This window comes from Anabrus simplex, chromosome 12 (genome assembly GCF_040414725.1).
Source record: "Anabrus simplex isolate iqAnaSimp1 chromosome 12, ASM4041472v1, whole genome shotgun sequence".
In the NCBI taxonomy this organism is placed as follows: domain Eukaryota; kingdom Metazoa; phylum Arthropoda; class Insecta; order Orthoptera; family Tettigoniidae; genus Anabrus; species Anabrus simplex.
Window position 1 is genome coordinate 82,266,787 of NC_090276.1, and position 26,019 is coordinate 82,292,805.

The 26,019-nt window shown below is 38.7% G+C and overlaps 1 long non-coding RNA gene across 1 annotated transcript; it reads right to left on the bottom strand.

The window, feature by feature from the left end:
• Window positions 1-3,441: 3,441 nt before the first annotated feature.
• Window positions 3,442-15,183, bottom strand: LOC136884164 (uncharacterized). Its single transcript, XR_011018870.1, has 3 exons — window positions 14,866-15,183; window positions 4,447-4,677; window positions 3,442-3,551 (listed from the first exon to the last, which is right to left on the bottom strand). It is a non-coding gene; the product is annotated as an uncharacterized lncRNA (long non-coding RNA).
• Between the last annotated feature and the right edge of the window lie 10,836 nt (window positions 15,184-26,019).

Below are 26,019 nucleotides of genomic sequence, written 5' to 3' on the forward strand. Positions count from 1 at the left end.
GAAGATCGAGATGAAATCCAACCCAGTCCAGTAACGTGGGCAGAAATAAGCTAAGTTCCATGTAGTTTAATATTTTTTTAAATTAACCATATTTTACTTGAAATGTAATGTGTTGATGTTTGGAATGTGATTACAGTAAGATCAACATTTATATCTTAGAGAAATGATTTCAATGTGCAGTGTCTTCGCGAAAGAATTCATGTAATTGTTTTGAATGATGGATTTAGGTAGTCTTCGATTACGTAAACTAACATTCATATGTAGGGATGCTAATATTCATTTGTGGAGAGTTTTGAAAGTGATTCTTCGATGTATTGCTAAAGAAATGTGTTATTCATAATATGATCCAATTCAATTGCAATGCGAAATGGAAATAGATCGTCTTACAGGACAGTAAAACTTCATTCGTCAAATCATCACCAAATGTAAGTAGATATGAGTCTAATGCACTAATGCCTGTATTTCTTTCACAGGAAAAGAGTAATTGCTTGTATTTGAATAATAATCAAACCCATAAAGCATCAATGTGATATGATAGTGGGATATTGAAATATTACGCTACTAAGAGAGGAATAATTGATATTTATATGTGTAATTGAAAGTATATACGACGGAATAATGAGATTAGAGTTGTGAATATTATGATGGATATATTTGCTGATATGGTTAATGTGAAGTTATGATGTTGATGATAAGAATATGATGATAGATAAGTATTTATGGTTAATTGATGGTAATTACACAACACAATACTAACTATAGGTTGTAGTTGTCGTAATTGCGTCTTGAATTACGTAGTGGCGTATGATGTTGGGTTGATATGATATACATATGGTTATATATAGTTATTGGATTCGCAGCCTATTAACGGTGTACGGTCGTCAAAATATTATTTCCAAATAAGTGATACTAAGGTATAAACTTGGTATTTTCTAGGAGAATTTTGCATGTTTGTGTTAAGTTTTATTTGATTAATGTTGAAGCTATAATTTATTGGAGGAAGCATCTTCATAATTTGAATTACTGCCATTAACAAGTAAATAGTTGTCAACTACGACATTTCTTGGAAACTTCGCAATTAGGTGATTGAATTTAAAGGAGAATTTAACCCTGGTAGATGTATGACCTTTTTATGAAAGTGATTATGTTATGTTAGGCGATTCCCACACATTTTTCAGGAAATATTGCAGATATATTTGACAGATAAAACTTATTTGATTATTTTTTTATTATTATTGGTATATTATAAGAATAGCCATTGGAAACTATGATAAATGGAAATTACTTATTATGCTTACATTATGAATGAAGTTTAAGAAAATAAGAGAAGATTAATGACTTGTGGAAGTCATAAATAAGCATTCTTGATATTTCGACAACATTGCCAGACAATATAATTGATAAATATTTTAACTGATTTTTCCTCATTTTAACATTTCTATTTAATAAGTACAACATATTTTTTTATGAGATAATGGTTTTATTTCTTTTGAATGAGAATACTATGTATGTAATTGAACATTTTGATAATTTAATAATTCATCCTAAGAAACGAAATGATCATGAATAAAACTAGAAGTTAAGAATTTAAATAATTATTATTGCTATTTTATTTCATTATTATAGAAGATTAGTTTAAGTCGAATTATTGCAAGATTATGATTGGATGAACTTGAGAGTTGATTTTTTTTTAAATACATTTAAGAAGAAATGGATATGCTGGTAAACAAGAGAAGAGAATATGTTGTTCCTCAGTCGATCACACGTTAAAAATAATTTTTTTATATATACATAATATTTATCCCTGAGAGATGTCGTGCAGCGAATCAGAAACTTATTTGACGCCAATAGTGAAATGTGGGAAGGAGATTGTCGTCCTAATCAAAAATAGGTCGGCGAAAGAAAATTTATTTTTGTCAGGTCAATAAAGAGGGGTAGAGCTGCAAGTACACATTGTACAATATAAATGCGTGGTTGTATGTTAATCAGTGATGGCATGTTCAAATGGCCTTCAACTGTGAAATAAGGAAAGAGGAAGATGCCGCAGGACAAAGTGTAGGCTCATTTATTTGGCTCCTACATGTGCGGCAGTTTGAGGAGAGAGGCAACCGGTGCATAACTTATGTAACATTCTCCATAACTTTAAAGTATGATAAATTGGCCATTAAAGTCAATATCTTTTCCATAAAGAAGTATTCATTTCTACCGCAAATAGATAGGCTGCCAGCGCCACGTGTTGAGCTGTGTAACTACTCCGATTACAGTGCGTTGACCCGATTGTCAAGGTCGGTAAGGAGCTAGCTAGAGTGACGCATCAAGTTGGCCGTGGTGAACTGCGGGAAGAGATTCCTATGACTTGGAATGAGTGTATACGTGCTGTATTGTAATACAATGTGTATACCATGTTTATTAGTAAGAAAAATATACAACGCTTATACGGGGTTTATTCACTGTATAACTAGGCCTATACAAGTGTTAAGCAACTGTGTGAGGAATTTTTATTAGTAAGACGGTTTGACTAAGAAAAGGCATACAACAGGGCACCTACACCAGTCATATGGAAGTGCCTCAGAGAATTGGGAGTGCCTGAATATCTCACGGGTAAAGTTCAAATGGTGTGCGTGTTGAGCATGACCACTGAGAATGGTTTAATACCACACAGGGTGTCCAACAAGGGAGTGCATTCTCACCATTGCTACACAGATTGGTGTTTGCTGACAATGTAGCCATCTGGGGAGAGACAGACTAGGCTGGATAAACGGGTAGCTAAGTTCAAACAGTATCAGATGAAACTAAGCACAAGAAAAACAGCTGCTGTGAAAGATACTGGCTGCCCCATAAAGCTTGCAGGGTAAAACATTCAACGTGTACTGCAGAGTGGCAAGCAGTTCCAATTTCTACAGTCTTGTAAGGCGAGGTGTTCATGAGAACCATTCTCGCACATAGTCTAGAAACATGTACAGTGAAAGAGAGAGAAGTTAGTAAATTGCAGGCATGTAAAACATGCAAGAACCATGTAAGGAATAATGAAATCACAATGGAACTGGAAATGTACTCTATAGAAGAGAAGCTAAGGATTTGAGCACACCATGTGCATGCTTAGGAAAAAAAGGTTGAAGGGAGAAGACATAGGGATGGCTACACCAGCTGAGGGAAGAGGAGGGAACTGGAAGTCAGTGGCAAGAGGGAGGCATTTCTGGACAGACAACAATGGCGAAGACTTGTTCAACATCATCTCAATTTCTTCTCCATCCTATCACTCAGTTTTTCTACCCCTATTTCTTTTCTGACCTTAATTTCTCATACTTTTCTCTTCTTGTCTTCCCTACCATACTAAGAAGTTCAACACCACCCTACCCAGCACACTGGAGGGATTCTATTATAATGATGATGATGATGATGATGAGTGTGAGACAGATTTGAAAGCTTGCCTGAGGATTTGCTTGCTTTTGATCGGAAGATGAGGACCCATCGTCGAGGTCCAAACACAAGTTCTCTATTTTGTGAGGATAGCCATCCTTCTCGTAGCACTGTATACAGAGGTCGAAGTCCTAGAAACACAAACCCGAATGTTCTCAAGCTCTGAAGGTTCTACACAATACACAACATGAATACAGTCTTACCTCCCTTTTTCCAAATACAAAAAGAACATACATATTTAAAGGAAACATTGTTTTGTGTAGATTTGTTTATCAATCTACACAACATCCTTTATCAGCCATTTATATTCATTTACAACTCTTGTGTGAATCTCTCCCAATATTTTTTTCTTTTCCTCATTTACCACATTTTTTTACAATTACCATTAATTTTCTGATACTGAATCTTATTTCCATCTTTCCTACCTCTATTCCATTCTTTTCATGATGATTTTCATTTGTTTAACAACCTCCTTCACCTTTCCATTCCACCAACGGGTCTCCTTTGCCTTCACTCTTACCGAAGTTCTGCCACAAATCTTCTCTGCACAGCTTACAAATATGTTTTTAAATTTGGTCTATTCTTCTTCTCCACTTTCCATTTATGATATAGGGATGTGTTGTTTTAATTCCTCCTTGAGTTCCATACCTTTATTTTCTGTTTACTCTATGCAGTTAAGATCCTCAGCCCGACCATTCAGCCAAGGAACCTGATTACACAATATGATCCAGCTGTTTGTTGCTACCTTAGTTATGTTAATAACAGATGCCATGCCAATTAACTAACATATGCATTTAAAAATAAGAAACATTTAATTTTTTATCAGTACAATTGTTCTACTGACTTTCCTGAGCTCACTATGGAAAGGATGGAGGTTTAAACTTTATATACTACCACCACTGTCATACAATGGCAATGAAAATAAACAACAACAAGTGCCTTGGATACGTATCTGTGACAGGCATGCAGTGGAACTCTTAGTCTGAAAACAATTTACGAGCAACTAAGAAGAAGAAATGTACTCACATCTCAGACAGTACAGCGGTAGCGAGTCTTGACGTGACCTTTACAGTTGTTACATGTGTACACGAAGCGATCCTGGCGCTGGTTATGCAACTCGTACAACATGGACGTAGATGAGAACTTGGCTGGACACAGTGACAAGAACTCGTAATGTCGTCACAAAGCCATCGTCAAGAATGCATCGTGACCATCCACCAGGTCACAGTTGATAAATGGATCAGGGTCTTGGATGGGCTGTAATAGAAGGAAGAATGAAAATAGGACAATTTCCATGAACACACAATGAAAAACAGGTAAAAATGGAAGTGATCATTAACCTCTAAAACAGTATTGACATCTCACGACAATACCAAGGTTGTTTCTCGACAAGTTAGCTCATTTCATTTTCTTCTGTCACCTGTAGATAATGATTGCCTGTAGTGAAGTTTTACCGTATTTACTAGTGTATTAGACGCCCGTTTTTCCCACTTTTACAGTCAAAAATGCAAGGGGGAGGGGTCCAGCATGCTCAAATTATGTGCAGTGAACACATGGCTTCTAGCCTATAAAGAGCTATAAATAATACATATAAACATTCTACGCTATTCTTTAACAAACTTCAAAATCAAAATCTCTTTATTTGCAAATGAGGTGTCTATCTCGGTGGCAAATGGTACACTAAAATACATTATTGTCAAGCACTAAATATTAAACTGACAAGAGAAAAAATTTTCCTATAATACAATATTATACAATTTATGCTAACAATGTTTTCTATTAAACACACAGCTCATCCTTAATAAATTTATATTGTTTACAAAATTCTACTTATAATATCTCCTGTACTACTTACAAATATAGTCAACTGATACACAGTATGTGGAATTACTTCAAATGATACTATACAACTGGTATAAGATTAATATTTACATTGCATTTATTTACTTGTTTACTTTTTTTTTTTTTTTTACCCATTCTGGAACCTAAGTAGCATAACGACCTGCTGCGTCTTAACCAGAGCACCTTTTGCCACCACTTTTCAGAGTTCCTGAAGGGCCTTCACAGCTACCGTAGCGGTCCCAGGGCCCTCGAAGTCCCCACTGTACTTCACCCCTACAGGCAGTCCCCTACTTTGGCTGTCCAAACTCCTTAGACCAGGGAATGGAATTAATTTAATCACACACATTTTTTTATTTATAATAACCTGCACTGGTCGAATGCCCTCTAACACTTCATTTATTTTCTCTGTTGCTGTTTATTCTCTTCTTGAATATCTGTACAGACTTTGGAAAAGGATCAAACACTACCCCTGGTAAACTGTTCCACTCCTTCACACCCTTCGCAATGAATGAAAATTTACCCCAATCGCTTCTGCTAAAATTCCTTCTAATTTTATATTTGTGGTCAGTCCTGCCGATATAATTATTTTCCAACTGAAGCCTCTCACGGATATCTCCCCATGCTTCTTCCCTTGTATAGGCTCTATATAATCCTATAAGTCTAGTTTTCTCCCTTCTCTTATTTAAAGTTTCCCACCCAAGTTCCTTTAACATTTCTGATACACTACTCTTTCTCCTGAAATCCCCTGTTACAAATCTTGCTGCTTTCCTCTGCACACTATCTATTTCTTTTATTAGGTGTTCTTGGTGAGGATCCCAAACACTGTTTGCATATTCCAATAATGGACGAACCATACTCAAGTAACTTTTTTCTTTTAATTCTTTGTTGCATCCTTTAAGTAGCCTCATTATGACATGTAACGATCTGTATGCTTTCCCAACAATGTCATCAACATGACCCTTCCATTGCAAATTACTTTCAAATCTCACACCTAAGTATTTGCACTTGCCATCTTTTGGGATAACTACCTCATCCAAAGTATATTCAAATTCAGTTTTAACTTATGAATGTATTTGAGTTAAACTGGCTATTTTCATTGGAAGGCATTATTTCTAAATGTAAAAAGACAATAAATGTCGAACACGACTTTTAGGCTTACATAAAGTAAAATTAGTCGGCTTTAGTTACTCATTAAAGTCATTCATTTCATCTCATTAATCCCTCTGATGAGGTTGATGTCAGGAAGGGCATACAGTCGTAAGGTGCTACAAATATTTGTCTCGCTTCATACTCGACCCCATAGAGAAAAAGGGTACAGGTTTCGTATTATATTATGCAATATTGATACAAAAGAATTTAATAGCCAATCATTTGTCTCCGTCAGTCAGTTGAGCAGCAGCCCTACCAGGTCTTGTGCTGCCAACTTCCCTGCTACCGGCGTGTCGTCATCTTCCCTGCCATTTCATCAGCCATGCACTGCCATCGAGAGCATTCGAAGTCCCGTCTTTTGAAGCTTTTAAAAATAGTTTTGTTCCCGACTATACGGTCCAAACTGTGAGAATCTATTCCCAGATGGTTTCTGGAGATGGTATCTTATATTCTCAGTTGGTCTATGTGTAGTAGAAGCCACTCCTTCCAAATAAAGCTGTGCTGTAGAAAACGTGCCAAACCCAGATGACAACTAGCGTACGTTACGAGTTGTATTGCCGAATGTAATCCATTGTGACTGGAAGCATTCTATGGACAACTGCGACTGTTGAAAGCCAGACCCTTATTTTTAAGTATATTTCATGATTATTCTCTACAGTACATTTATCACTTCAGGATTTACCTAAACAGCTGTAAATGAGATAAGAGAGAGACCGCATTGTTAAGGTTATGTACGCTATCAAGTGCCCGGATAGTGCCAGAAGTTTAACGATGGAAAGGATAAAAATAAATAACAAGAATGTTTGTCGCATTTATGGATATTTACAGGTGTGGCGGTAATGTGTTTTATTATCATAATGTTTAATTTTGTACATCCATTTTCTCCATTTTTTTATAACACATAGTATGTTTTGTTTGGCATTTCCGAAAATCGTTAAAATTGAGGGCATAAAATCATCATTATTATTATTATTTGTTAGGCACGTTGGCGAGTAAAACAATCGTTTATGATTGGATTGTTTTAATCACATTTTAAACCTACTTCTCTCAAAAAAAATAATAACAATCTGCACCGAGCTCGATAGCTGCAGTCGCTTAAGTGCGGCCAGTATCCAGTATTTGGGAGATAGTAGGTTCGAACCCCACTGTCGGCAGCCCTGAAAATGGTTTTCCATGGTTTCCCATTTTCACACCAGGCAAATGCTGGGGCTGAGGCCACGGTCGCTTCCTTTCCACTCCTAGCCCTTCCCTGTCCCATCGTCTCCATAAGACCTATCTGTGTCAGTGCGACGTAAAGCAACTAGAAAAAAAAAAATCCCTACATTGGCCCGAGTTGCAAGATACTAAACTTCACTTTGTTCATGATCTCGCCTCCAACTTGTAAGGGTTCAAGGGACACATTAGCAAGCTTAGGCATGATCGTGGACCGCACTTTAACGAGAGGCCAATTTTTGTAAAATTTCGCAAATAGAACAGAGGTATCAGAACAAAAAAATATGCATGGTTCAATTGAAACAAAGGTTTAATAAGTTAAATTACTTAAAATGCTATTTTATTATTATTAAATGAAAAGTGCACAATGTGCAAAAACAGTTTTTGTACAGATGGTCAACTATGCTAATGCCATTCTTATTATTGAGGTTGTCCTCATTTTGCAGTTTTGTGCATGGTATCTTTCACAATGATCGTTGCACAGGTTACATATACAGTCTTCGTTCGGCTGGTGGAAGTTTTTGGTTTGGCAGAATCTGTGGTGAAATCCATGAATGGCGTAACGTGTAATTACGTGCCGTAGCTCATAATTTGCTTGCTTCCACTCTTCCATCATTATGGCGTCCGTAGAATAGAAGTCGGACCAAATAGCATTTCTTTTCTCGTTTAAAGTTTGGCGTGCCTTCTCGTAGGGCTTGGTGTTTGGTAGACAAAAGTGTGTTTTGATATCGTCAATGAAGTAGTCCTCTTTGGTTAGAACATACGTTAACCTTGAATGGGCTGACTTTCCAATGCCTAGAATTCTCTTGAGATATCGGGCCTTGACTTTTTCTATTGTCATCAAGTCGCTGAGTGTGAGTTTTTCCCAGGTGATGCTAATCCCATAGATTGCTATTGGTGATATGGCTGTCCTGAACAGTAGCATTGCTGTACCCAATGATATTTGTTGAGGATGTTGAACGTTGTAGATGGCTTTTATTGCTGCGGCTGCTCTTTCTTTGACGTGGATATTGTAGGATGTTAGAGTAGTTTGGAGGGTGACTCCAAGGTACTTGAATTTTGGCACTACTTTTAGAGCTTTGTTGTGCATGGTTATTGTATTTTTAGGTGCATGTTTTCCTCCTTTCCTAAAGGTCATTTGTTTAGTTTTGTTGTGGTTTATTTGCAAACAATTTCTTTCTGCTCATGATGTGAGCCTATTGAGGACCTCTTGGAGCTCTTCTATGTTTTCTGAGCCTATTGCCATATCATCTGCATAAAGTATGAGCAATGCTGAGGTATCTGTAATTATTTCTGTGATGTCTGCTGTCATGATGTTGAATAAAATTGGGCTGATTGGGTCACCTTGTAGGACTCCGTTTGTTTGGGTTACGTTTTTGGATAGGGTTTTGTTGTCTGATATTTGGACATAGTTATATTTGAGGAGAATCGAGATTATGATTGCTATCAGATGTGTAGCCCCTATTAAGTAATTGAGTTTCCGGACGAGTGTTGCTCTATCAACAAGGTCAAAAGCCTTACGAAAGTCTATGAAGACTACAAAATATTTCTTTCCTGGATGCCTCAATGTATCTTGGACTTGTTCTATTAGGTATTTTACGGCATGTAGCGTGCTTCTTCCCTTTTGGAAGCCGAATTGATTTTCTGGTATCTGGGAGTCTATTTCTTCTGCAAGCCTGATTGTTAAGATTTTCATGAAGATTTTGAATGATGTATTTTCAACGGCTATACCTCGATATGAATCAGGATTGTCAGTTTCTCCTTTCTTAAACATAATTTTGATTGTTGACAATCTATTTTACAAGTGCATAAAAGAGTGAAATTAAAAATAAACACCAATATACCCAAGATAACTTAATTTTGAAGAATGTCAGTTCATTTGAAGTAATATTTGATGAATGACAAAAAGGAAAAAAGACCTAAAGACAAACTGAAATGAATAACATAGTTAAAACAAAACTCGAGGAACTGGTGAGAAGGGAACATTGGTATACAGTTGTGCAGCCAGTACTACCAATGAGTAGGGACATGAAAAATTAGCATCTATTTGTTTCAAAATTAGCATCTATTTGTTTCAAAATTAGCATCTATTTACAAAGTTAAAATAATCGCATGTCGGTGCTACGTAAAGCAAATAGCAAAAAAAAAAAATAAATAAATAAATAATCGCACGGTATTATTAATTTTAACAATTTCAAGTACATGAAGTGCAATTATTGTCCTTTGTTCACACACAATACAAATTCATTGTTCAAACGAAAGCATTGTCAGTATTTCGGCATTGCTTTTTTCAAATTGCACCGTCTGTCTGTGTTGTAATGAGACAACACGTGCTCGCTATCTGCATTGTTCATTGGGGTCCACAACAACTCAAGACAGTTGCTGAACTCTGTCTGAATTGCAGTTAATGCAAGCATGACATCACATTTTTCACTTTCTTTCATCTGGGTTTGAATTGCATATTTCAGAGAACAGTAACCAGACCAGATATCATTTTGAGAGAGATCTGTTACTCCAAACAATTTCTCAAGCTCATCTAATTTATCATTGTTATTCAAAATTATATTTTTTTGGTTTCAAAGCTGAGAAATTGACACAAAATGCTTATGGTTGGGGTCTTTAGCTTTCAGTGTGGCTAGCTTGCACTGTGAAGAATGAGCAGCTTTGACAAATGTGTCTCTACATGCAGCCTACTGTAGAGGAGTGAGCTTAATTAAAGCATCATTATTTTTTTTTTTGCTAGTTGTTTTACGTCGTACTGACACAGATAGGTCTTACGGCGACGATGGGACAGGAAAGGGCTAGGAGTGGGAAGGAAGCGGCCGTGGCCTTAATTAAGGTACAGCCCCAGCATTTGCCTGGTGTGAAAATGGGAAACCACGGAAAACCATTTTCAGGGCTGCCGACAGTGGGGTTCGAACCTACTATCTCCTGAATACTGGATACTGGCCGCACTTAAACGACTGCAGCTATCGAGCTCGGTAAAGTATCATTAGTTGCCGCAGAAAAATTCCCCTCACAAATTAAGGTAAACCTGGAGACAAGGTTATGTAGTTTGGGGTAAAGGAGATGAGAGGTAGGATACAGAGGCTCTTCAAGTTCAGTAAGAAGGTCAACCAATCCAGCTGCATGATCTGTGACGAAAGCCATGTGGGAATGAAGCCTATTCACTTCTCGGTCACTCAGATCAGTCAGGTACTTAATACTACAGTTGTTGATGTCTTTCATGTCAGACATCTTGAAAAATGTAACAACATCAGTAAAGTAAGCACTCAAATAGAAGACAGCCTGAAACCAGCTATTTCATCGGGTTATGACAGGTGCAGGAAAAAGCTTTGCTTCCTTTGAAGCACCATACTTTGATGTTAAGAATTGTAAATAATTATATTTTCGCTTTCTTATGTTCAAAAATGCAGACTTTACCATCACAACCACATGATTTAAATCTGTCATCACTGCGACCCAAGTATTGCCAACCAAGCTGATCTTATGTGCCCAGCACTGTACATGCATTAAATGATCCCCTATGACCACACTTAATGTTTCATAACACCGGGTCATGTACGGGGCACTGTCACTAACAAACACTGTAACTGCACAGAGCTTCTAAAACAGCATGAGAGCAGTTTTTAGCTTTTCCTGCATCAAAATAGATAGTTTTTTTTTTTTTTTTTTTTTTGCTATTTGCTTTACGTCGCACCGACACAGATAAATCTTATGGCGACAATGATAGATAGTTCACAGAAACAATGTGCAGCTCTCTTTTCGGTCCGGCTGGGACTTGGAATATGATGATGAAAACACAACGGCCCATTCTATCTGAAGTATCATCACAGAGTATGTTGATGTTCTTCCCCACTAGAGCCTCTGCTGTTCTTTTCTGGTGGTCAGATGCAACTTCTAGAAAGGAAGAATGACCTCAAATTATAACAAAATAATTTAAAATTACTGGATCAATTGGGTACGGGTAAGATAGTTCGATATGGAAATAGCACTCAAATTCGGTATCCTTCAATTTTGCGCGTGATTTCGATGTCGTAATACCTAAACCGTACCCGATCAATGAAATCGAAACTTACCCGGTAAATATACTTCACGTAGAGTTCTCACACATGGCAGCTCTTCATTTGGAAACTCAGTAATCCAGGCTCTTAGCTCTTTGCTTTCCAGCTTTTCCAGAGGTATATTTGCCTTGGCAAATACTTCAACTGTGCGTTTCGAGAAGTTATCTCTGGAAATTTGTTGTCGTGTACAACTATCTAACTGTAAGCACAGAAGATTGCTTTCTTTGAGACGTACTAGCAGCAATGGTTGAACTTTCGTTATCGCGTCGCTTACCCACGTGTTTTTTAGAATTAACATGTTTCACAATGCTATCTTTTTTTTTTCCCCACCCAACTCGGCAATTACAATACTGCTGAATCTGTGGCATATAAACCACCCTTTGCATATTGCTGAGCCCTTTCGTTCACAGTTTTTGTCGTGCGCCCCATAACCTAAACGATCGCTGGACTTTCTACTTTTCACTGGTTTGTTTTGAACAACAGGAAAACAATGCTGCATCTATCTTGTTACGTGGCACTCAATTTACATTTCGATAATAATCGATACATATTTTATTCCCCTTGCTATTCCCATTGTAAATATCGATTAAAATCAGCAAGCAGCAATCGATCGGCTACTTTCCTTAATCGATTGGAACTGTCGAAAGATTTATGCATCATATTTTGAGTACTTCTGACGATTTTGCCTAAATATGTTGTTTTTGCCAGTAATATAGCACATTTTCACAGAATTCGCATCAAAATCGCATATTCACACTAATTTCGCATTTTGGGTCACAATTCGCATTTTGTCGCACTTCTATTTATGTGTAAAAATGTTTTTATTCCACATTACAATTACCGTAGGCTTGGATTCAGTACAAAATTAATAAATTTGCATTTATCGCAAATGCAATTTTTTCAGGTCCCTACCAATGAGAGAAGAACTGCTTCTTCCACCAATTTCAATAAAAGTATTGCACACTATGTTGGTTGGCATGGATCCCAGTCATTTTTATAATGGTTAAGATCTAGCACTGGCATTTGTGAGGGCTTATTTTCTGCCAAAATTTGGATTTTATAATTTATTAAATCAAAAATAATCTACTCAGATCAAGTTAATACTTAAAACATGAAATATTAAAGAATTAATTAGTTCTAACTTGGGTGTATGAAGGGTATAAAAATGAACATTTAGACTTTCATGGCCCATGTAATGAACTATATAAACACTCTCGATGCGTTTCAAAAGGAACCTTGCCTTTCTTCATCAAGAGACAACAGAGAAATGAAATATGATGCATGAAAGGTTGCTAGAAGAAAGCAACAAGGAACTTCGAATGGTGTCCTAAGATGTAAAACGGACGCCATTTTAGCCCCATGCTAGAGACAACGAATCACAACAGCAAAGCATCATTCTCTAATGGTTCTGATAATAGGTAGCCATGATTTACTGAGGTTGTAGCCTGTATTGCGATTGAAATTATCTGGGCATTTAATTATTTCAACCGCCTCCCTGATGATTCTTTGGCGATATTGTCTTTTATGGGCAAGAACATCCACTTCTTGGAACATCACAGCATGACCAGGTGTTAAGGCATGATCAGCAACAGCTGATTTTTCAGGTTGGTTGAGTCTGATACCCCTGGTTATGTTCTTTGATGCGGGTGCATACCGTTCTCAAAGTCTACCCATCATAAACCCCGCCACAAATATAGGGAACTCTGTAGATACCACATAGTTTCAATTTAGGCAAACTGTCCTTAACTGGTCGCAGCAGTTGCCTAATCTTAATTGATGTTAAAAAAACCCAGTTCGTCCATGGTACGTAATGTAAGATTTTAGCAATACGATCCATCATGTTATGTATGTAAGGTAGGTAAGCAATTCCTTTTACATCTCTTTCCTTAACAGACGTCTGATTAAGTGTTGATTTCAGAACCGTAGTGATCAAAGCCTCGCTGTAATCGTTGCTCTCAAATGTGGTTCTCAAGGTATTAATTTTCTCTTGTAGAGCTCATACTTCACAAATACTCCTGGCCCTGATAGTTAGAGTTTTAAGGATACCACACAGATTCTCACCATCACCCTGCCCAGAAACATGGTATCCTTACAACTCCTAGAGCAGGAGTATTTGTGAAGTGTAAGACATCTCTTCAGTTTTGACTCAGTTAATTTATAACTGCTACGTTCTTCAGTCTGCCAAAACTAATTTTGAGTAATACGTTTGTAAACTACCTGAAAAAGAATACATAATATAACAGTATTGTATCTGGGAGAGAAAAAGAGAGACGGAGACAAAAGAAACAACTGAATTAAAATAGAATAAAAGAATTAAGTTTTCCTTTTAATCTATTTTAATTAAATCTTAATGGCAGATGTGCTGAAAGCCTGCAATATAACATCTCAGAACATGAAAATAGGTGCGGCAAGTACGATATGAGTACTGTATTATCATTTCCAAGACTGAAGTGATGTCAGCGGGAAAGAAATATAAGGGAACTGAATGTCAGATTGGAAACTCAAGCTGGAACAGGTACATCACAGAAGTATTTAAGATGTGTATTCTCCCAGAATGGTACTGCAATGACTTGAAATGAATGTGCTAATGCAGTGGGAATGCGCTACTTGGAATAACGAGAAAAGTCTAAGTCAGGAAATAAATCTTTGGATGCCGTGGTACACATAAACATTCGGTCTTGGGGTTATGTGAACAAATGGAGGAGTATTGGGTTATCTAGTAGAATAATTGACTAAGACATGGAGGATAACAGAAGAATAAGGAGTCTAAGATGACGAAGGTTACTCAGCTTCTAATGATTTAAAGACACGAGGTATGGAATAAATTTACAGAGGTTTGCAGACTGAATAGTAAAACGCGTAACAGTCTATAATGAAGAATTATGCATTAAAATAAAATTAAAGCTGCAAATGAGAACAGAACTTCTAGCCACATAGTGACCAATAAGAGAAGAACCTTCAGCCACTGAAGCAACATGCAGAAACAGGAGGAGGTTCAAAACATATTTTAGGGTCTGCAACCACATGCTTAAAATCGACAGAAACCATTAACCGAATCAGACGTTGTGAAAGAATGAAAACATGGAAAGCTTCCCATCAAAATTGGAACAGTTTGTAGAATCTTTAGAAAGACCAAGAGAATTGCATCATAATACTTCAATTCTGGATCACTACTTACCGCATTTGCAGCTGCAGCGTCGGCAGCCTCGGCTTGCTTTCACTCTTCTTCCTCTTCCTCATCCAACTATTTGATACTTTCTTCAAGAACGTAGGTAGAGATCTCTCTCAAAATATGGCAACTCAGTTGCTGAGGTAAGTTTGTCCTCGACAGCCTGTTTCAAGATGTCCTTGTAGTCAAATACTATCCTCTCGATAATGCCCTTCTCAAGCATTTCCTTATACCACTCCAGGAGATGCTTGGGTTTGGGAAACTTCTGCTCTGCTGGGTGACAGTGAAATATGTAGTCATCTCCTTTGGACATGCCCATTTGTGAGCCACTATGTACCTAAAATTAAAAACAAAATATTTGAAAAAAATTTAGAATTTCCCGGGTTTCCTATGACATTCAAAATATTAATCTCCCCAGTAAAATATGTAAATACTTCTTATCTGACATATTTGAACTTGCTTCAACACAACACTCTGATAAGCCCAAAAATGTCAATGCCGAACAGTTTGTGCTACTGCACAGAATCTCGAACGCCTTGACAATGAATAATTCAGAAGAACACAATTGGACTTCAGCTTTGGACAGTGAGGTTAAATAATAAATAACTATTCAGACTGGAATGTTGAAGAGACACAGAAACCATGAATCAGACCTTCAACACTATATTAAATTTGCTTTTTAAAGTCTTTTGACAATTTTAATTTGGAACATTTTATTAGTGTCAAAATGTTTGAGTTGTATCAGTGTTTATGATGTGTTACTGTCAACTATTATTACAATGTTGCACATAGCATGGGCTGACTGATTAACTGTTAACTTCACTAAAAATTGGCCAATACAATGCAATTAGACCGTTTTATTCTTTTATTATACTAAATCTAACATTATGTGAAGGTGGATTAAGAAACAAAATGGTTGTAATCCTTATGACTTGAACTAGAAGCTATGCTAAACATGGGGACAACACACCACTCTGCAGAAAACTGCAAAGTTAAATTCAAAGGTACCAATAAAACTAACATTATTAAGTTAATTTACTCACCCTAGCTGTTTAAACTTAGTCCAAGTACCCCAAAAGCATCTCATGATACACAGCCGTACGGAATTAGCGAGGCATGAAGAATTGAACCGAGTACAGGTACGCAATGTATACTCGCCTCGTGTTCGGGCAAGGGCATTCCGAGCCATACTACTCCACGTGCATACCAAAAAGGCATACATCCGTACAATCAACCTCCTCGGATGCAACAGGCAACTCACTCTATAAGGCAACTGTTCTGGTAAAACTCCAGCATCCACAAACCTGAAGCAACAAACTATCAAATTAACTCTGTTTGACATCTAGCCCTTAATATACTGCACAATCCATCAACAGTCTTGTATAGGATAAAAAAATAAAGAACTCAAATTAGCTATCTTCCCAGAAATATTGCCAGAAAGTTAGTTTCTATTCTGATCTTTGACAAGAAATTATGGGACACATCATTCTTTATTTTATACCCATCATAATTACTGGCTCTGTATATTGTTTTCTTTGGGATCTAAACCTTTCTTTGTAGGCCATTAAAACTAAGGCCAGTAAAATAAATACTGTATATTCGCAAATATTCTTCACATATATTTTCCAGGGTTTAGCGAATAAAAACTTGGCTGCACGCATTATTTGAAATAAGGTTGGTACTGCTTTGCCTCAAACAATGTATCCTATTGTACTATAGCATTGCCTGGTCTTGGCCTGTGCGGCATAAATAGCATGTTAGAAGTGAATTACGAGCATCGTATGAAGTATGAATACAAGTTCTCATAATTGCTTGTTCCCGGATTAAGATATACTTAGGGTTCTCGAAGATACCGAGAACATTGGAAACCGTGCAGCATGACGCAAGTACACATAATTGGCTTTATGCTCACCAACACAGATAGGTCTTATGGCGACGGTGAGATAGGAAAGCAGCCATAGCCTTAATTAAGGCACAGTACCAGCATTTGCCTGGAGTGAAATTTTTTTTTTTTTTTTTTGCTAGTTGTTTTACGTCGCACCGACACAGATAGGTCTTACGGCGATGATGGGACAGGAAAGGGCTAGGAGTGGGAAGGAAGCGGCCGCGGCCTTAATTAAGGTACAGCCCCAGCATTTGCCTGGTGTGAAAATGGGAAACTACGGAAAACCATTTTCAGGGCTGCCGACAGTGGGGTTCGAACCTACTATCTCCCGAATACTGGATACTGGCCGCACTTAAGCGTCTGCAGCTATCGAGCTCGGTGGAGTGAAAATGGGAAACCACGGAAAGTGATATTCAGGACAGTTGACAGTGGGGTTTGAACCCACTATCTACTGGATGCAAGCTCATAGCTGTGCTCCCCTAACCACACGGCTTGTACGAAGACAGTACGATGTCAGAGAAAGTTGAACTCGTGACTAACAAAACTCAAACACTACTTAAAAAAACACAATAATTGCTGGGCGTTTCGCACAACACAATCGTATACATCTATTAGCAGTCATTATAACAACAGGCAGGTGAAACTAGCCACCTATAAAAATCAGCTGCAGGTAACCAAATCATATGAAAATTCTGATCAACGCCGTTGTCTACCTGTGTGAAGCGTTTGATGAGTTTCTTAGAAACAATTTTATGTTTTTTCTGTATTCAGTTTTGGAGTCCATCATTATGTAAAAATAATTTGTTGTAAAGAAATTACAAATTAAATACAATTTTCTATTTTTTTAAAAATTCTCTCCTAAAAAATTAGGATGCCTAATTGTATCAATAGGATTCAATGGCGTGGATTATTTGTGGCATACAGTATGAAATGTGCGATTCCCTGGTATTTGTTTGGTGCAGTGAAAACAGATGGAAATTACGTGTTTTCCAAACAAGAAAATACATATCTGCTGTCGGTGATTCACAATATAGTTTGGTAATATTGATTATAAGTTCATTTCGGTAGACTAATAGTATCAGGTACCGACTACAGGAGAACAAATTGATTAAAGGATTATTGTTATCAGTTTTGCATCCCACTAATGACTTTTAAAACTTTTGGAGACACCAAGGTGCTGGAATTTTTTTCCACGGGAGTTCTTTTACATGAGAAATACATTTCAGGTTCCCTATAGGAATCAATGCCAGCCCCGTGGTGTAGGAGTAGCGTGCCTGCCTCTTACCTGGAGGCCCCGGGTTTCATTCCCGGCCAGGTCAGGGATTTTTACCTGGACCTGAGGGCTGGTTCGAGGTCCATTCAGCCTACATGATAAGAATTGAGGAGCTATCTAATGGTGAGATGGCGGCCACAGTCTAGAAAGCCAAGAATAACGGCCGAGACGATTCATAATGCTGACCACACGACACCTCGTAATCTGCAGGCCTTCGCGGTGAGCAGCGGTCGCTTGGTATTCAAAGGCCCTTCAAGGGCTGTAGTGCCATGGGTTTCTTTTTTTATAGGAATCAATATCTTTATCAACTAATGGCCAGGCAGGCATCACGTTTTGAAAATGAGACGAAGTGTAACATAGTGCATTTTTACAGCCGGTGGCTCCAGTAACCTAACGCAGTGATCTCCAAGGTATGCACTAGCAATGCATCTTGGTAGGTGTGCTATTTACCAACTGATGAGCCCAACTTAGCACAATGGGGCAAAACTCTGGCAACCAGGAATGAATTAGGTGAAAAATTTGTAATGTTCATTAACGGACCAACTACATTAGTATTAGATCTTGTACATGGCAGCAGATTTACCAACACATGGCTGACATATTTGACTTTCTACAAATATCACTGGACTGTGAAAGGATTGAATCTATGAACTTGGGCTCAGAAAGCTGCCCATTAATAGTCAGAGCCAATCAGCCTGGCAACTACAGAACAAAAGTCAGGGAAAGGTAAATTGGATGGGGGGGACCTTGAAATTGCGGAAACCTTGAAGTACTTGGGAAGCAAACTGACAAGATACAGGAATAAACATGGAGATCAGTACTGTAGGACGATAGAACAGGATATTGTATTTTACCAGAAGATAAGCAACTTGATCTGGAAGCAGGAATTAGCAACGAGGCGTAAAGAGGTGATGTATAACATGTATTATCACCCCATATTGACAAATGCACCAGAGCTCTATACACCGATAAGACAGACCAGTGAGATGTATGGTATAAACGGGTGTCACTGTTAAATTTATAAATGAACAGAAGAAATCCAACATTATGATAACAAGATAGGCGTGAACTTGTCAAATCTGAAAAAAGTAAAGGTTAAACTCACAGCTAAACTAGCAGCCAATTGAGCAGAATGCAGCCTGGTCACAAAAAAGACCTTCTTTGTGTTTCTCCATTTTGGCAAAGAACTTGGCCGACAAACCATTCCAGTTTGAGGTGTATTCGACTTCTTACTGTCCTTCCTTTGATTTGCTTTGGACTTGATGACTTCTTGGCATTCTCTTGTCCCCCCTTCTTGCCTTTGGGACCAGTTTCGCATCTCTCTCGCAGCAACAAGAAGATCTGACACACATGCAAGTGCGCTACATGAACAATACATACAAATTTGTCTCTACTCCTGCCTTCAAATTAAAGTGAGCAAATCCCTACTGAGTTTGGTTTACAAATAATTAATTAATTAATAAAATTAAAGAACATATAAACCAACCAACCAACCAACCAACCAACCAACCAACCAACCAACCAACCAACCAACCAACCAACCAACCAACCAACCAACCAACCAACCAACCAACCAACCAACCAACCAACCAACCAACCAACCAACCAACCAACCAACCAACCAACCAACCAACCAACCAACCAACCAACCAACCAACCAACCAACCAACCAACCAACCAACCAACCAACCAACCAACCAACCAACCAACCAACCAACCAACCAACCAACCAACCAACCAACCAACCAACCAACCAACCAACCAACCAACCAACCAACCAACCAACCAACCAACCAACCAACCAACCAACCAACCAACCAACCAACCAACCAACCAACCAACCAACCAACCAACCAACCAACCAACCAACCAACCAACCAACCAACCAACCAACCAACCAACCAACCAACCAACCAACCAACCAACCAACCAACCAACCAACCAACCAACCAACCAACCAACCAACCAACCAACCAACCAACCAACCAACCAACCAACCAACCAACCAACCAACCAACCAACCAACCAACCAACCAACCAACCAACCAACCAACCAACCAACCAACCAACCAACCAACCAACCAACCAACCAACCAACCAACCAACCAACCAACCAACCAACCAACCAACCAACCAACCAACCAACCAACCAACCAACCAACCAACCAACCAACCAACCAACCAACCAACCAACCAACCAACCAACCAACCAACCAACCAACCAACCAACCAACCAACCAACCAACCAACCAACCAACCAACCAACCAACCAACCAACCAACCAACCAACCAACCAACCAACCAACCAACCAACCAACCAACCAACCAACCAACCAACCAACCAACCAACCAACCAACCAACCAACCAACCAACCAACCAACCAACCAACCAACCAACCAACCAACCAACCAACCAACCAACCAACCAACCAACCAACCAACCAACCAACCAACCAACCAACCAACCAACCAACCAACCAACCAACCAACCAACCAACCAACCAACCAACCAACCAACCAACCAACCAACCAACCAACCAACCAACCAACCAACCAACCAACCAACCAACCAACCAACCAACCAACCAACCAACCAACCAACCAACCAACCAACCAACCAACCAACCAACCAACCAACCAACCAACCAACCAACCAACCAACCAACCAACCAACCAACCAACCAACCAACCAACCAACCAACCAACCAACCAACCAACCAACCAACCAACCAACCAACCAACCAACCAACCAACCAACCAACCAACCAACCAACCAACCAACCAACCAACCAACCAACCAACCAACCAACCAACCAACCAACCAACCAACCAACCAACCAACCAACCAACCAACCAACCAACCAACCAACCAACCAACCAACCAACCAACCAACCAACCAACCAACCAACCAACCAACCAACCAACCAACCAACCAACCAACCAACCAACCAACCAACCAACCAACCAACCAACCAACCAACCAACCAACCAACCAACCAACCAACCAACCAACCAACCAACCAACCAACCAACCAACCAACCAACCAACCAACCAACCAACCAACCAACCAACCAACCAACCAACCAACCAACCAACCAACCAACCAACCAACCAACCAACCAACCAACCAACCAACCAACCAACCAACCAACCAACCAACCAACCAACCAACCAACCAACCAACCAACCAACCAACCAACCAACCAACCAACCAACCAACCAACCAACCAACCAACCAACCAACCAACCAACCAACCAACCAACCAACCAACCAACCAACCAACCAACCAACCAACCAACCAACCAACCAACCAACCAACCAACCAACCAACCAACCAACCAACCAACCAACCAACCAACCAACCAACCAACCAACCAACCAACCAACCAACCAACCAACCAACCAACCAACCAACCAACCAACCAACCAACCAACCAACCAACCAACCAACCAACCAACCAACCAACCAACCAACCAACCAACCAACCAACCAACCAACCAACCAACCAACCAACCAACCAACCAACCAACCAACCAACCAACCAACCAACCAACCAACCAACCAACCAACCAACCAACCAACCAACCAACCAACCAACCAACCAACCAACCAACCAACCAACCAACCAACCAACCAACCAACCAACCAACCAACCAACCAACCAACCAACCAACCAACCAACCAACCAACCAACCAACCAACCAACCAACCAACCAACCAACCAACCAACCAACCAACCAACCAACCAACCAACCAACCAACCAACCAACCAACCAACCAACCAACCAACCAACCAACCAACCAACCAACCAACCAACCAACCAACCAACCAACCAACCAACCAACCAACCAACCAACCAACCAACCAACCAACCAACCAACCAACCAACCAACCAACCAACCAACCAACCAACCAACCAACCAACCAACCAACCAACCAACCAACCAACCAACCAACCAACCAACCAACCAACCAACCAACCAACCAACCAACCAACCAACCAACCAACCAACCAACCAACCAACCAACCAACCAACCAACCAACCAACCAACCAACCAACCAACCAACCAACCAACCAACCAACCAACCAACCAACCAACCAACCAACCAACCAACCAACCAACCAACCAACCAACCAACCAACCAACCAACCAACCAACCAACCAACCAACCAACCAACCAACCAACCAACCAACCAACCAACCAACCAACCAACCAACCAACCAACCAACCAACCAACCAACCAACCAACCAAAAAAACAGGGAAGTCTACATATCTACAATCATGAATACCATGAGTTTCCAAAAAATTTGTAAAATCTGAGGCCATCTCTTCAGTTCTGACTCAGTTAATTTAATAACTGATAGGTTCTTCAGAGTGCCAAATCTAATTTTGAGTAATACATTTACAAACTACCTGAAAAAAGGGAATATAATGTAACATTATTGTACTTGGGCAAAAAAAAGAGAGAGAAAAAGAAGCTGAATTAAAATAGAATAACAGAACTAAGTTCTTCTTCTTCTTTTATGACCACATAGTATCACTTTGGTCACTCCATCGTTGAGATCTCTTTGGAGGGATTGTTCGGGCTTTGCGGTCCTCCCTGTACTTCTTCAGACGGTCCGATCTTCGTGCCCTTTCCTCAGTTAAAAATATGCTTGTTGTTGGTTTGTTTCATGTAAGGGTAAAGTAGAGGATTTTATTCTTGAGTTTTGTATTCAATTTTATCTTGTTTGTGGTGTCTTCTTGTGTAAGGCCTATTTCCTTCAGATCCTCTCTTACTTCTCTGATCCATTTACATCCTGTTGTGGTATTTTTTGAGACGAGATTGTGTTGTACTAGTTCTTTCAGAAGTCACGAATCCTGCGTCCTCATCATATGTCCAAAGAATCCCAGTCTCCTCTTACGCACAGTATCTGTAATGGGTTCTAGCTCTTTGTACACAACTTTGTTAGGTATTATCTGCCACTGTCCATCTTTCTGGTATTTTATGTTGATGCAGGTTCTTCCAATCCTCCCTTCAATTTTCTGAGGTATGTCAGTCTTTGATTGCTTATTCAGGTGCTTCATATGTAGCTTCCAGTTTTATAACAGTGTTGTAGAGTTTTATATTTTGCATTTATTGATAGATATTTCATTTATTTTATTTTAAATAAATCTTAATGGCAGATGCGCTGAAGCCTGCAACATAACATCTTGGAACATGGAAGTAGGTGCAGCAAGTACGATATGAGTACAGTATTAGCATTTCCAAGACTGAAGTGATGTCAGCGGGAAAGAAATGTAAGGGAAGTGAATGTCAGATTGGGAACACAAAGCTGGAACAGATACATCATAGAAGTATTTAGGATGTGTATTCTCCCAGAATGGTACTGTGATGACATCAAATTGAGATGCTAATGCAGTGGGAAGGCAGTACTTGGAATAAGGAGAAAAGTCTACGTTAGGAATTAACTCTTTGGATGTCGTGGTACACATATGGATTCGGTCATGGGGATATCTGAGGCGAATGTCGGAGTATCTGGTTATCTAGAAGAAAAGGGAGTCTAAGATGACGAAGGTTACTGGGCTTCTACTGACTTAAAGATAAGAGATATGGAGTAAATGTTCGTAGGTATGCAGACTGAATACTAAAAGGCGTAACAGTCTATCATGAAAATGTATGCATTAAAATTAAATTAAAGCTGCAAATGAGAACAGGACTTCTAGCCACATAGTGACCTATAAGAGAAGTATCTTCTTCATAAACTGGCAATGAACATTAAGACAGGGACTTTCTAAATTTGCAGCGCCCAATAAGAGAAGAACCTTCAGCCATTGAAGCAACATCCAGAAACAGCGGGAGGTTCAAAACATATTTTAAGTTCAGCAATCACATGCTTAAAATTGATGGAAACCCTTACCGATTCGGGCAGTTGGGAAAGAATGTAAACACGGAAAGCCTCCCATCAAAACTGAAACAGTTCGTAGAATCTTTAGAAAGACCAAGAGAATTGCATCATAATATTTCAACTCTGGATCACTACTTACCGCATTAGCAGCTGCAGCTTCGGCAGCCTCGGCTTGCTTTCGCTTCTCTTCCTCTCTCCGATCCAAATTCTTGATACTTTCTTCAAGAAAGTTAGGTAGAGATCTCTCTCAAAATATGGCAACTCAGTTGCTGAGCTAAGTTTGTCCTCGACAGTCTGTTTCAACGTGTCCATGTAGTCTAATACTATCTTCTTGATAATGCCCTTATCAAGCATTTCATTATACCACTCCAGGAAACACTTGGGTTTAGAGATCTTCTGCTCTGCAGGGTGACAGTGAAATAGTATGTAGTCATTTCCTTCAGAGGGTAGACATGCCCATAAGTGAGCCGCTGTGTACCTAAAATTAAAGACAAATTATTTGAAAAAAGTCAGAATTTCCCAGGTTTCCTATCACATTCAAAATGTTAATCTCCCCAGAAAAACATGTAATAAATAAAATTAACAGTCAATACCATTTATTTGATCAATTAGAATTTCCTTAAACACAATATTCTGATAAGACAAAAAATTTCAATGAGAAACAGTTTGTGCTACAGCGCAGAGTCTCAAACACCTCGACATTGAATTATTCAGAAGAACATAATTGGACTTCAACTTTGGACAGTGAGATTAAATAGTAAATAACTATTGAGGCTAGGATATTGAAGAGGTACAGAAACCATGAAACAGTCCTTCAACACTACCGTATATTAAATTAGCTTTTTAAAGTCTTTTGTTCATTTTAATTTGGAACATTTTATTAGTGTCAAATTAAATGTTTGATATGACAGTTTTTAAGGTGTGTTACTGTCAACTATTATCACAATGTTATACATAGTATGGGCTGACAGATAAACTGTAATCTTTATTAAAAATTCGCAAATACAACGCAATTAGACCGTTTTCTACTTTTATTATATCAAATCTAATATTATCTGAAGGTGCATTAACAAACAAATGTGGACAATACTTATGACCTGAAATAGAAGCTATGCAAAACATGGGCATAACACACCACTCAGCAGAAAATTGCAAAGATATATTCTAAAGTAATAATAAAATGAACATTATTAAGTAATTTTATTCACACTAGCTGTTTAAACTTAGTGCAGTTACCCCAACAGGATCTCATGGTACACGGCGGTACAGAATTGACGAGGCGTGAAAAAATGAACCGAGTCCAGGTACGCAATGTATACTCGCCTCGTGTTCGGGCAAGAGCATTCCGAGCTATACTCCTCCACGTGCATACCAAGAAAGCATACATCTGTACCATCAACCTCCTCAAATGCAAATAGGGCATTCACTCTATAAGGCAACTGCTCCGGTAAATCTCCAGCATCCACAAACCTGAAGCAAGAAACTGGCAAATTAACTCTGTTAGACGTCTAGCCCTTAATATACTGCACAATCCATCAACAGTCTTGTATACAATAAAAAAATAAAGAACTTCAAATTAGCTATCTTCCCAGATATATTGCCAGAAAGATAGTTTCGATTCTGATCTTTGCACAAGAACTTTTGGGGCACATCATTCTTTTTTTTCTACCCAACATAATTACTATAAAGAGCTCTGTTATTATTTTCTGTAGGATAAAAGCCTTCTTTGTAGGCCATTAATACTAAAAGAAGTAAAATAAATAATGTGTATTCGCAAATATTCTTTGCATATATTTTCCAGAATTTGGCAAAGAAAAACTTGGTTGCACGCATTATTTAAAATAAGGTTGGTACTGCTTCGCCTCATACAATGAATCCTGTTGTATTACAGCATTGTTTGGCCTTGGTCTCTGCGGCATAAATAGCATGTTAGAAGTGAAGTACGAGCAACGTATGAAGTATGAATACAATTTCTCATAATTGCTTGTTCACAGATTAAGATACCCTTAGGTTTATTGAAGATACCGGGAACATTGGAAACCATGCACCATGAAGAAAATAAAAAACACATAATTGGCTTTATGTCTCACAGACACAAATAGGTCTT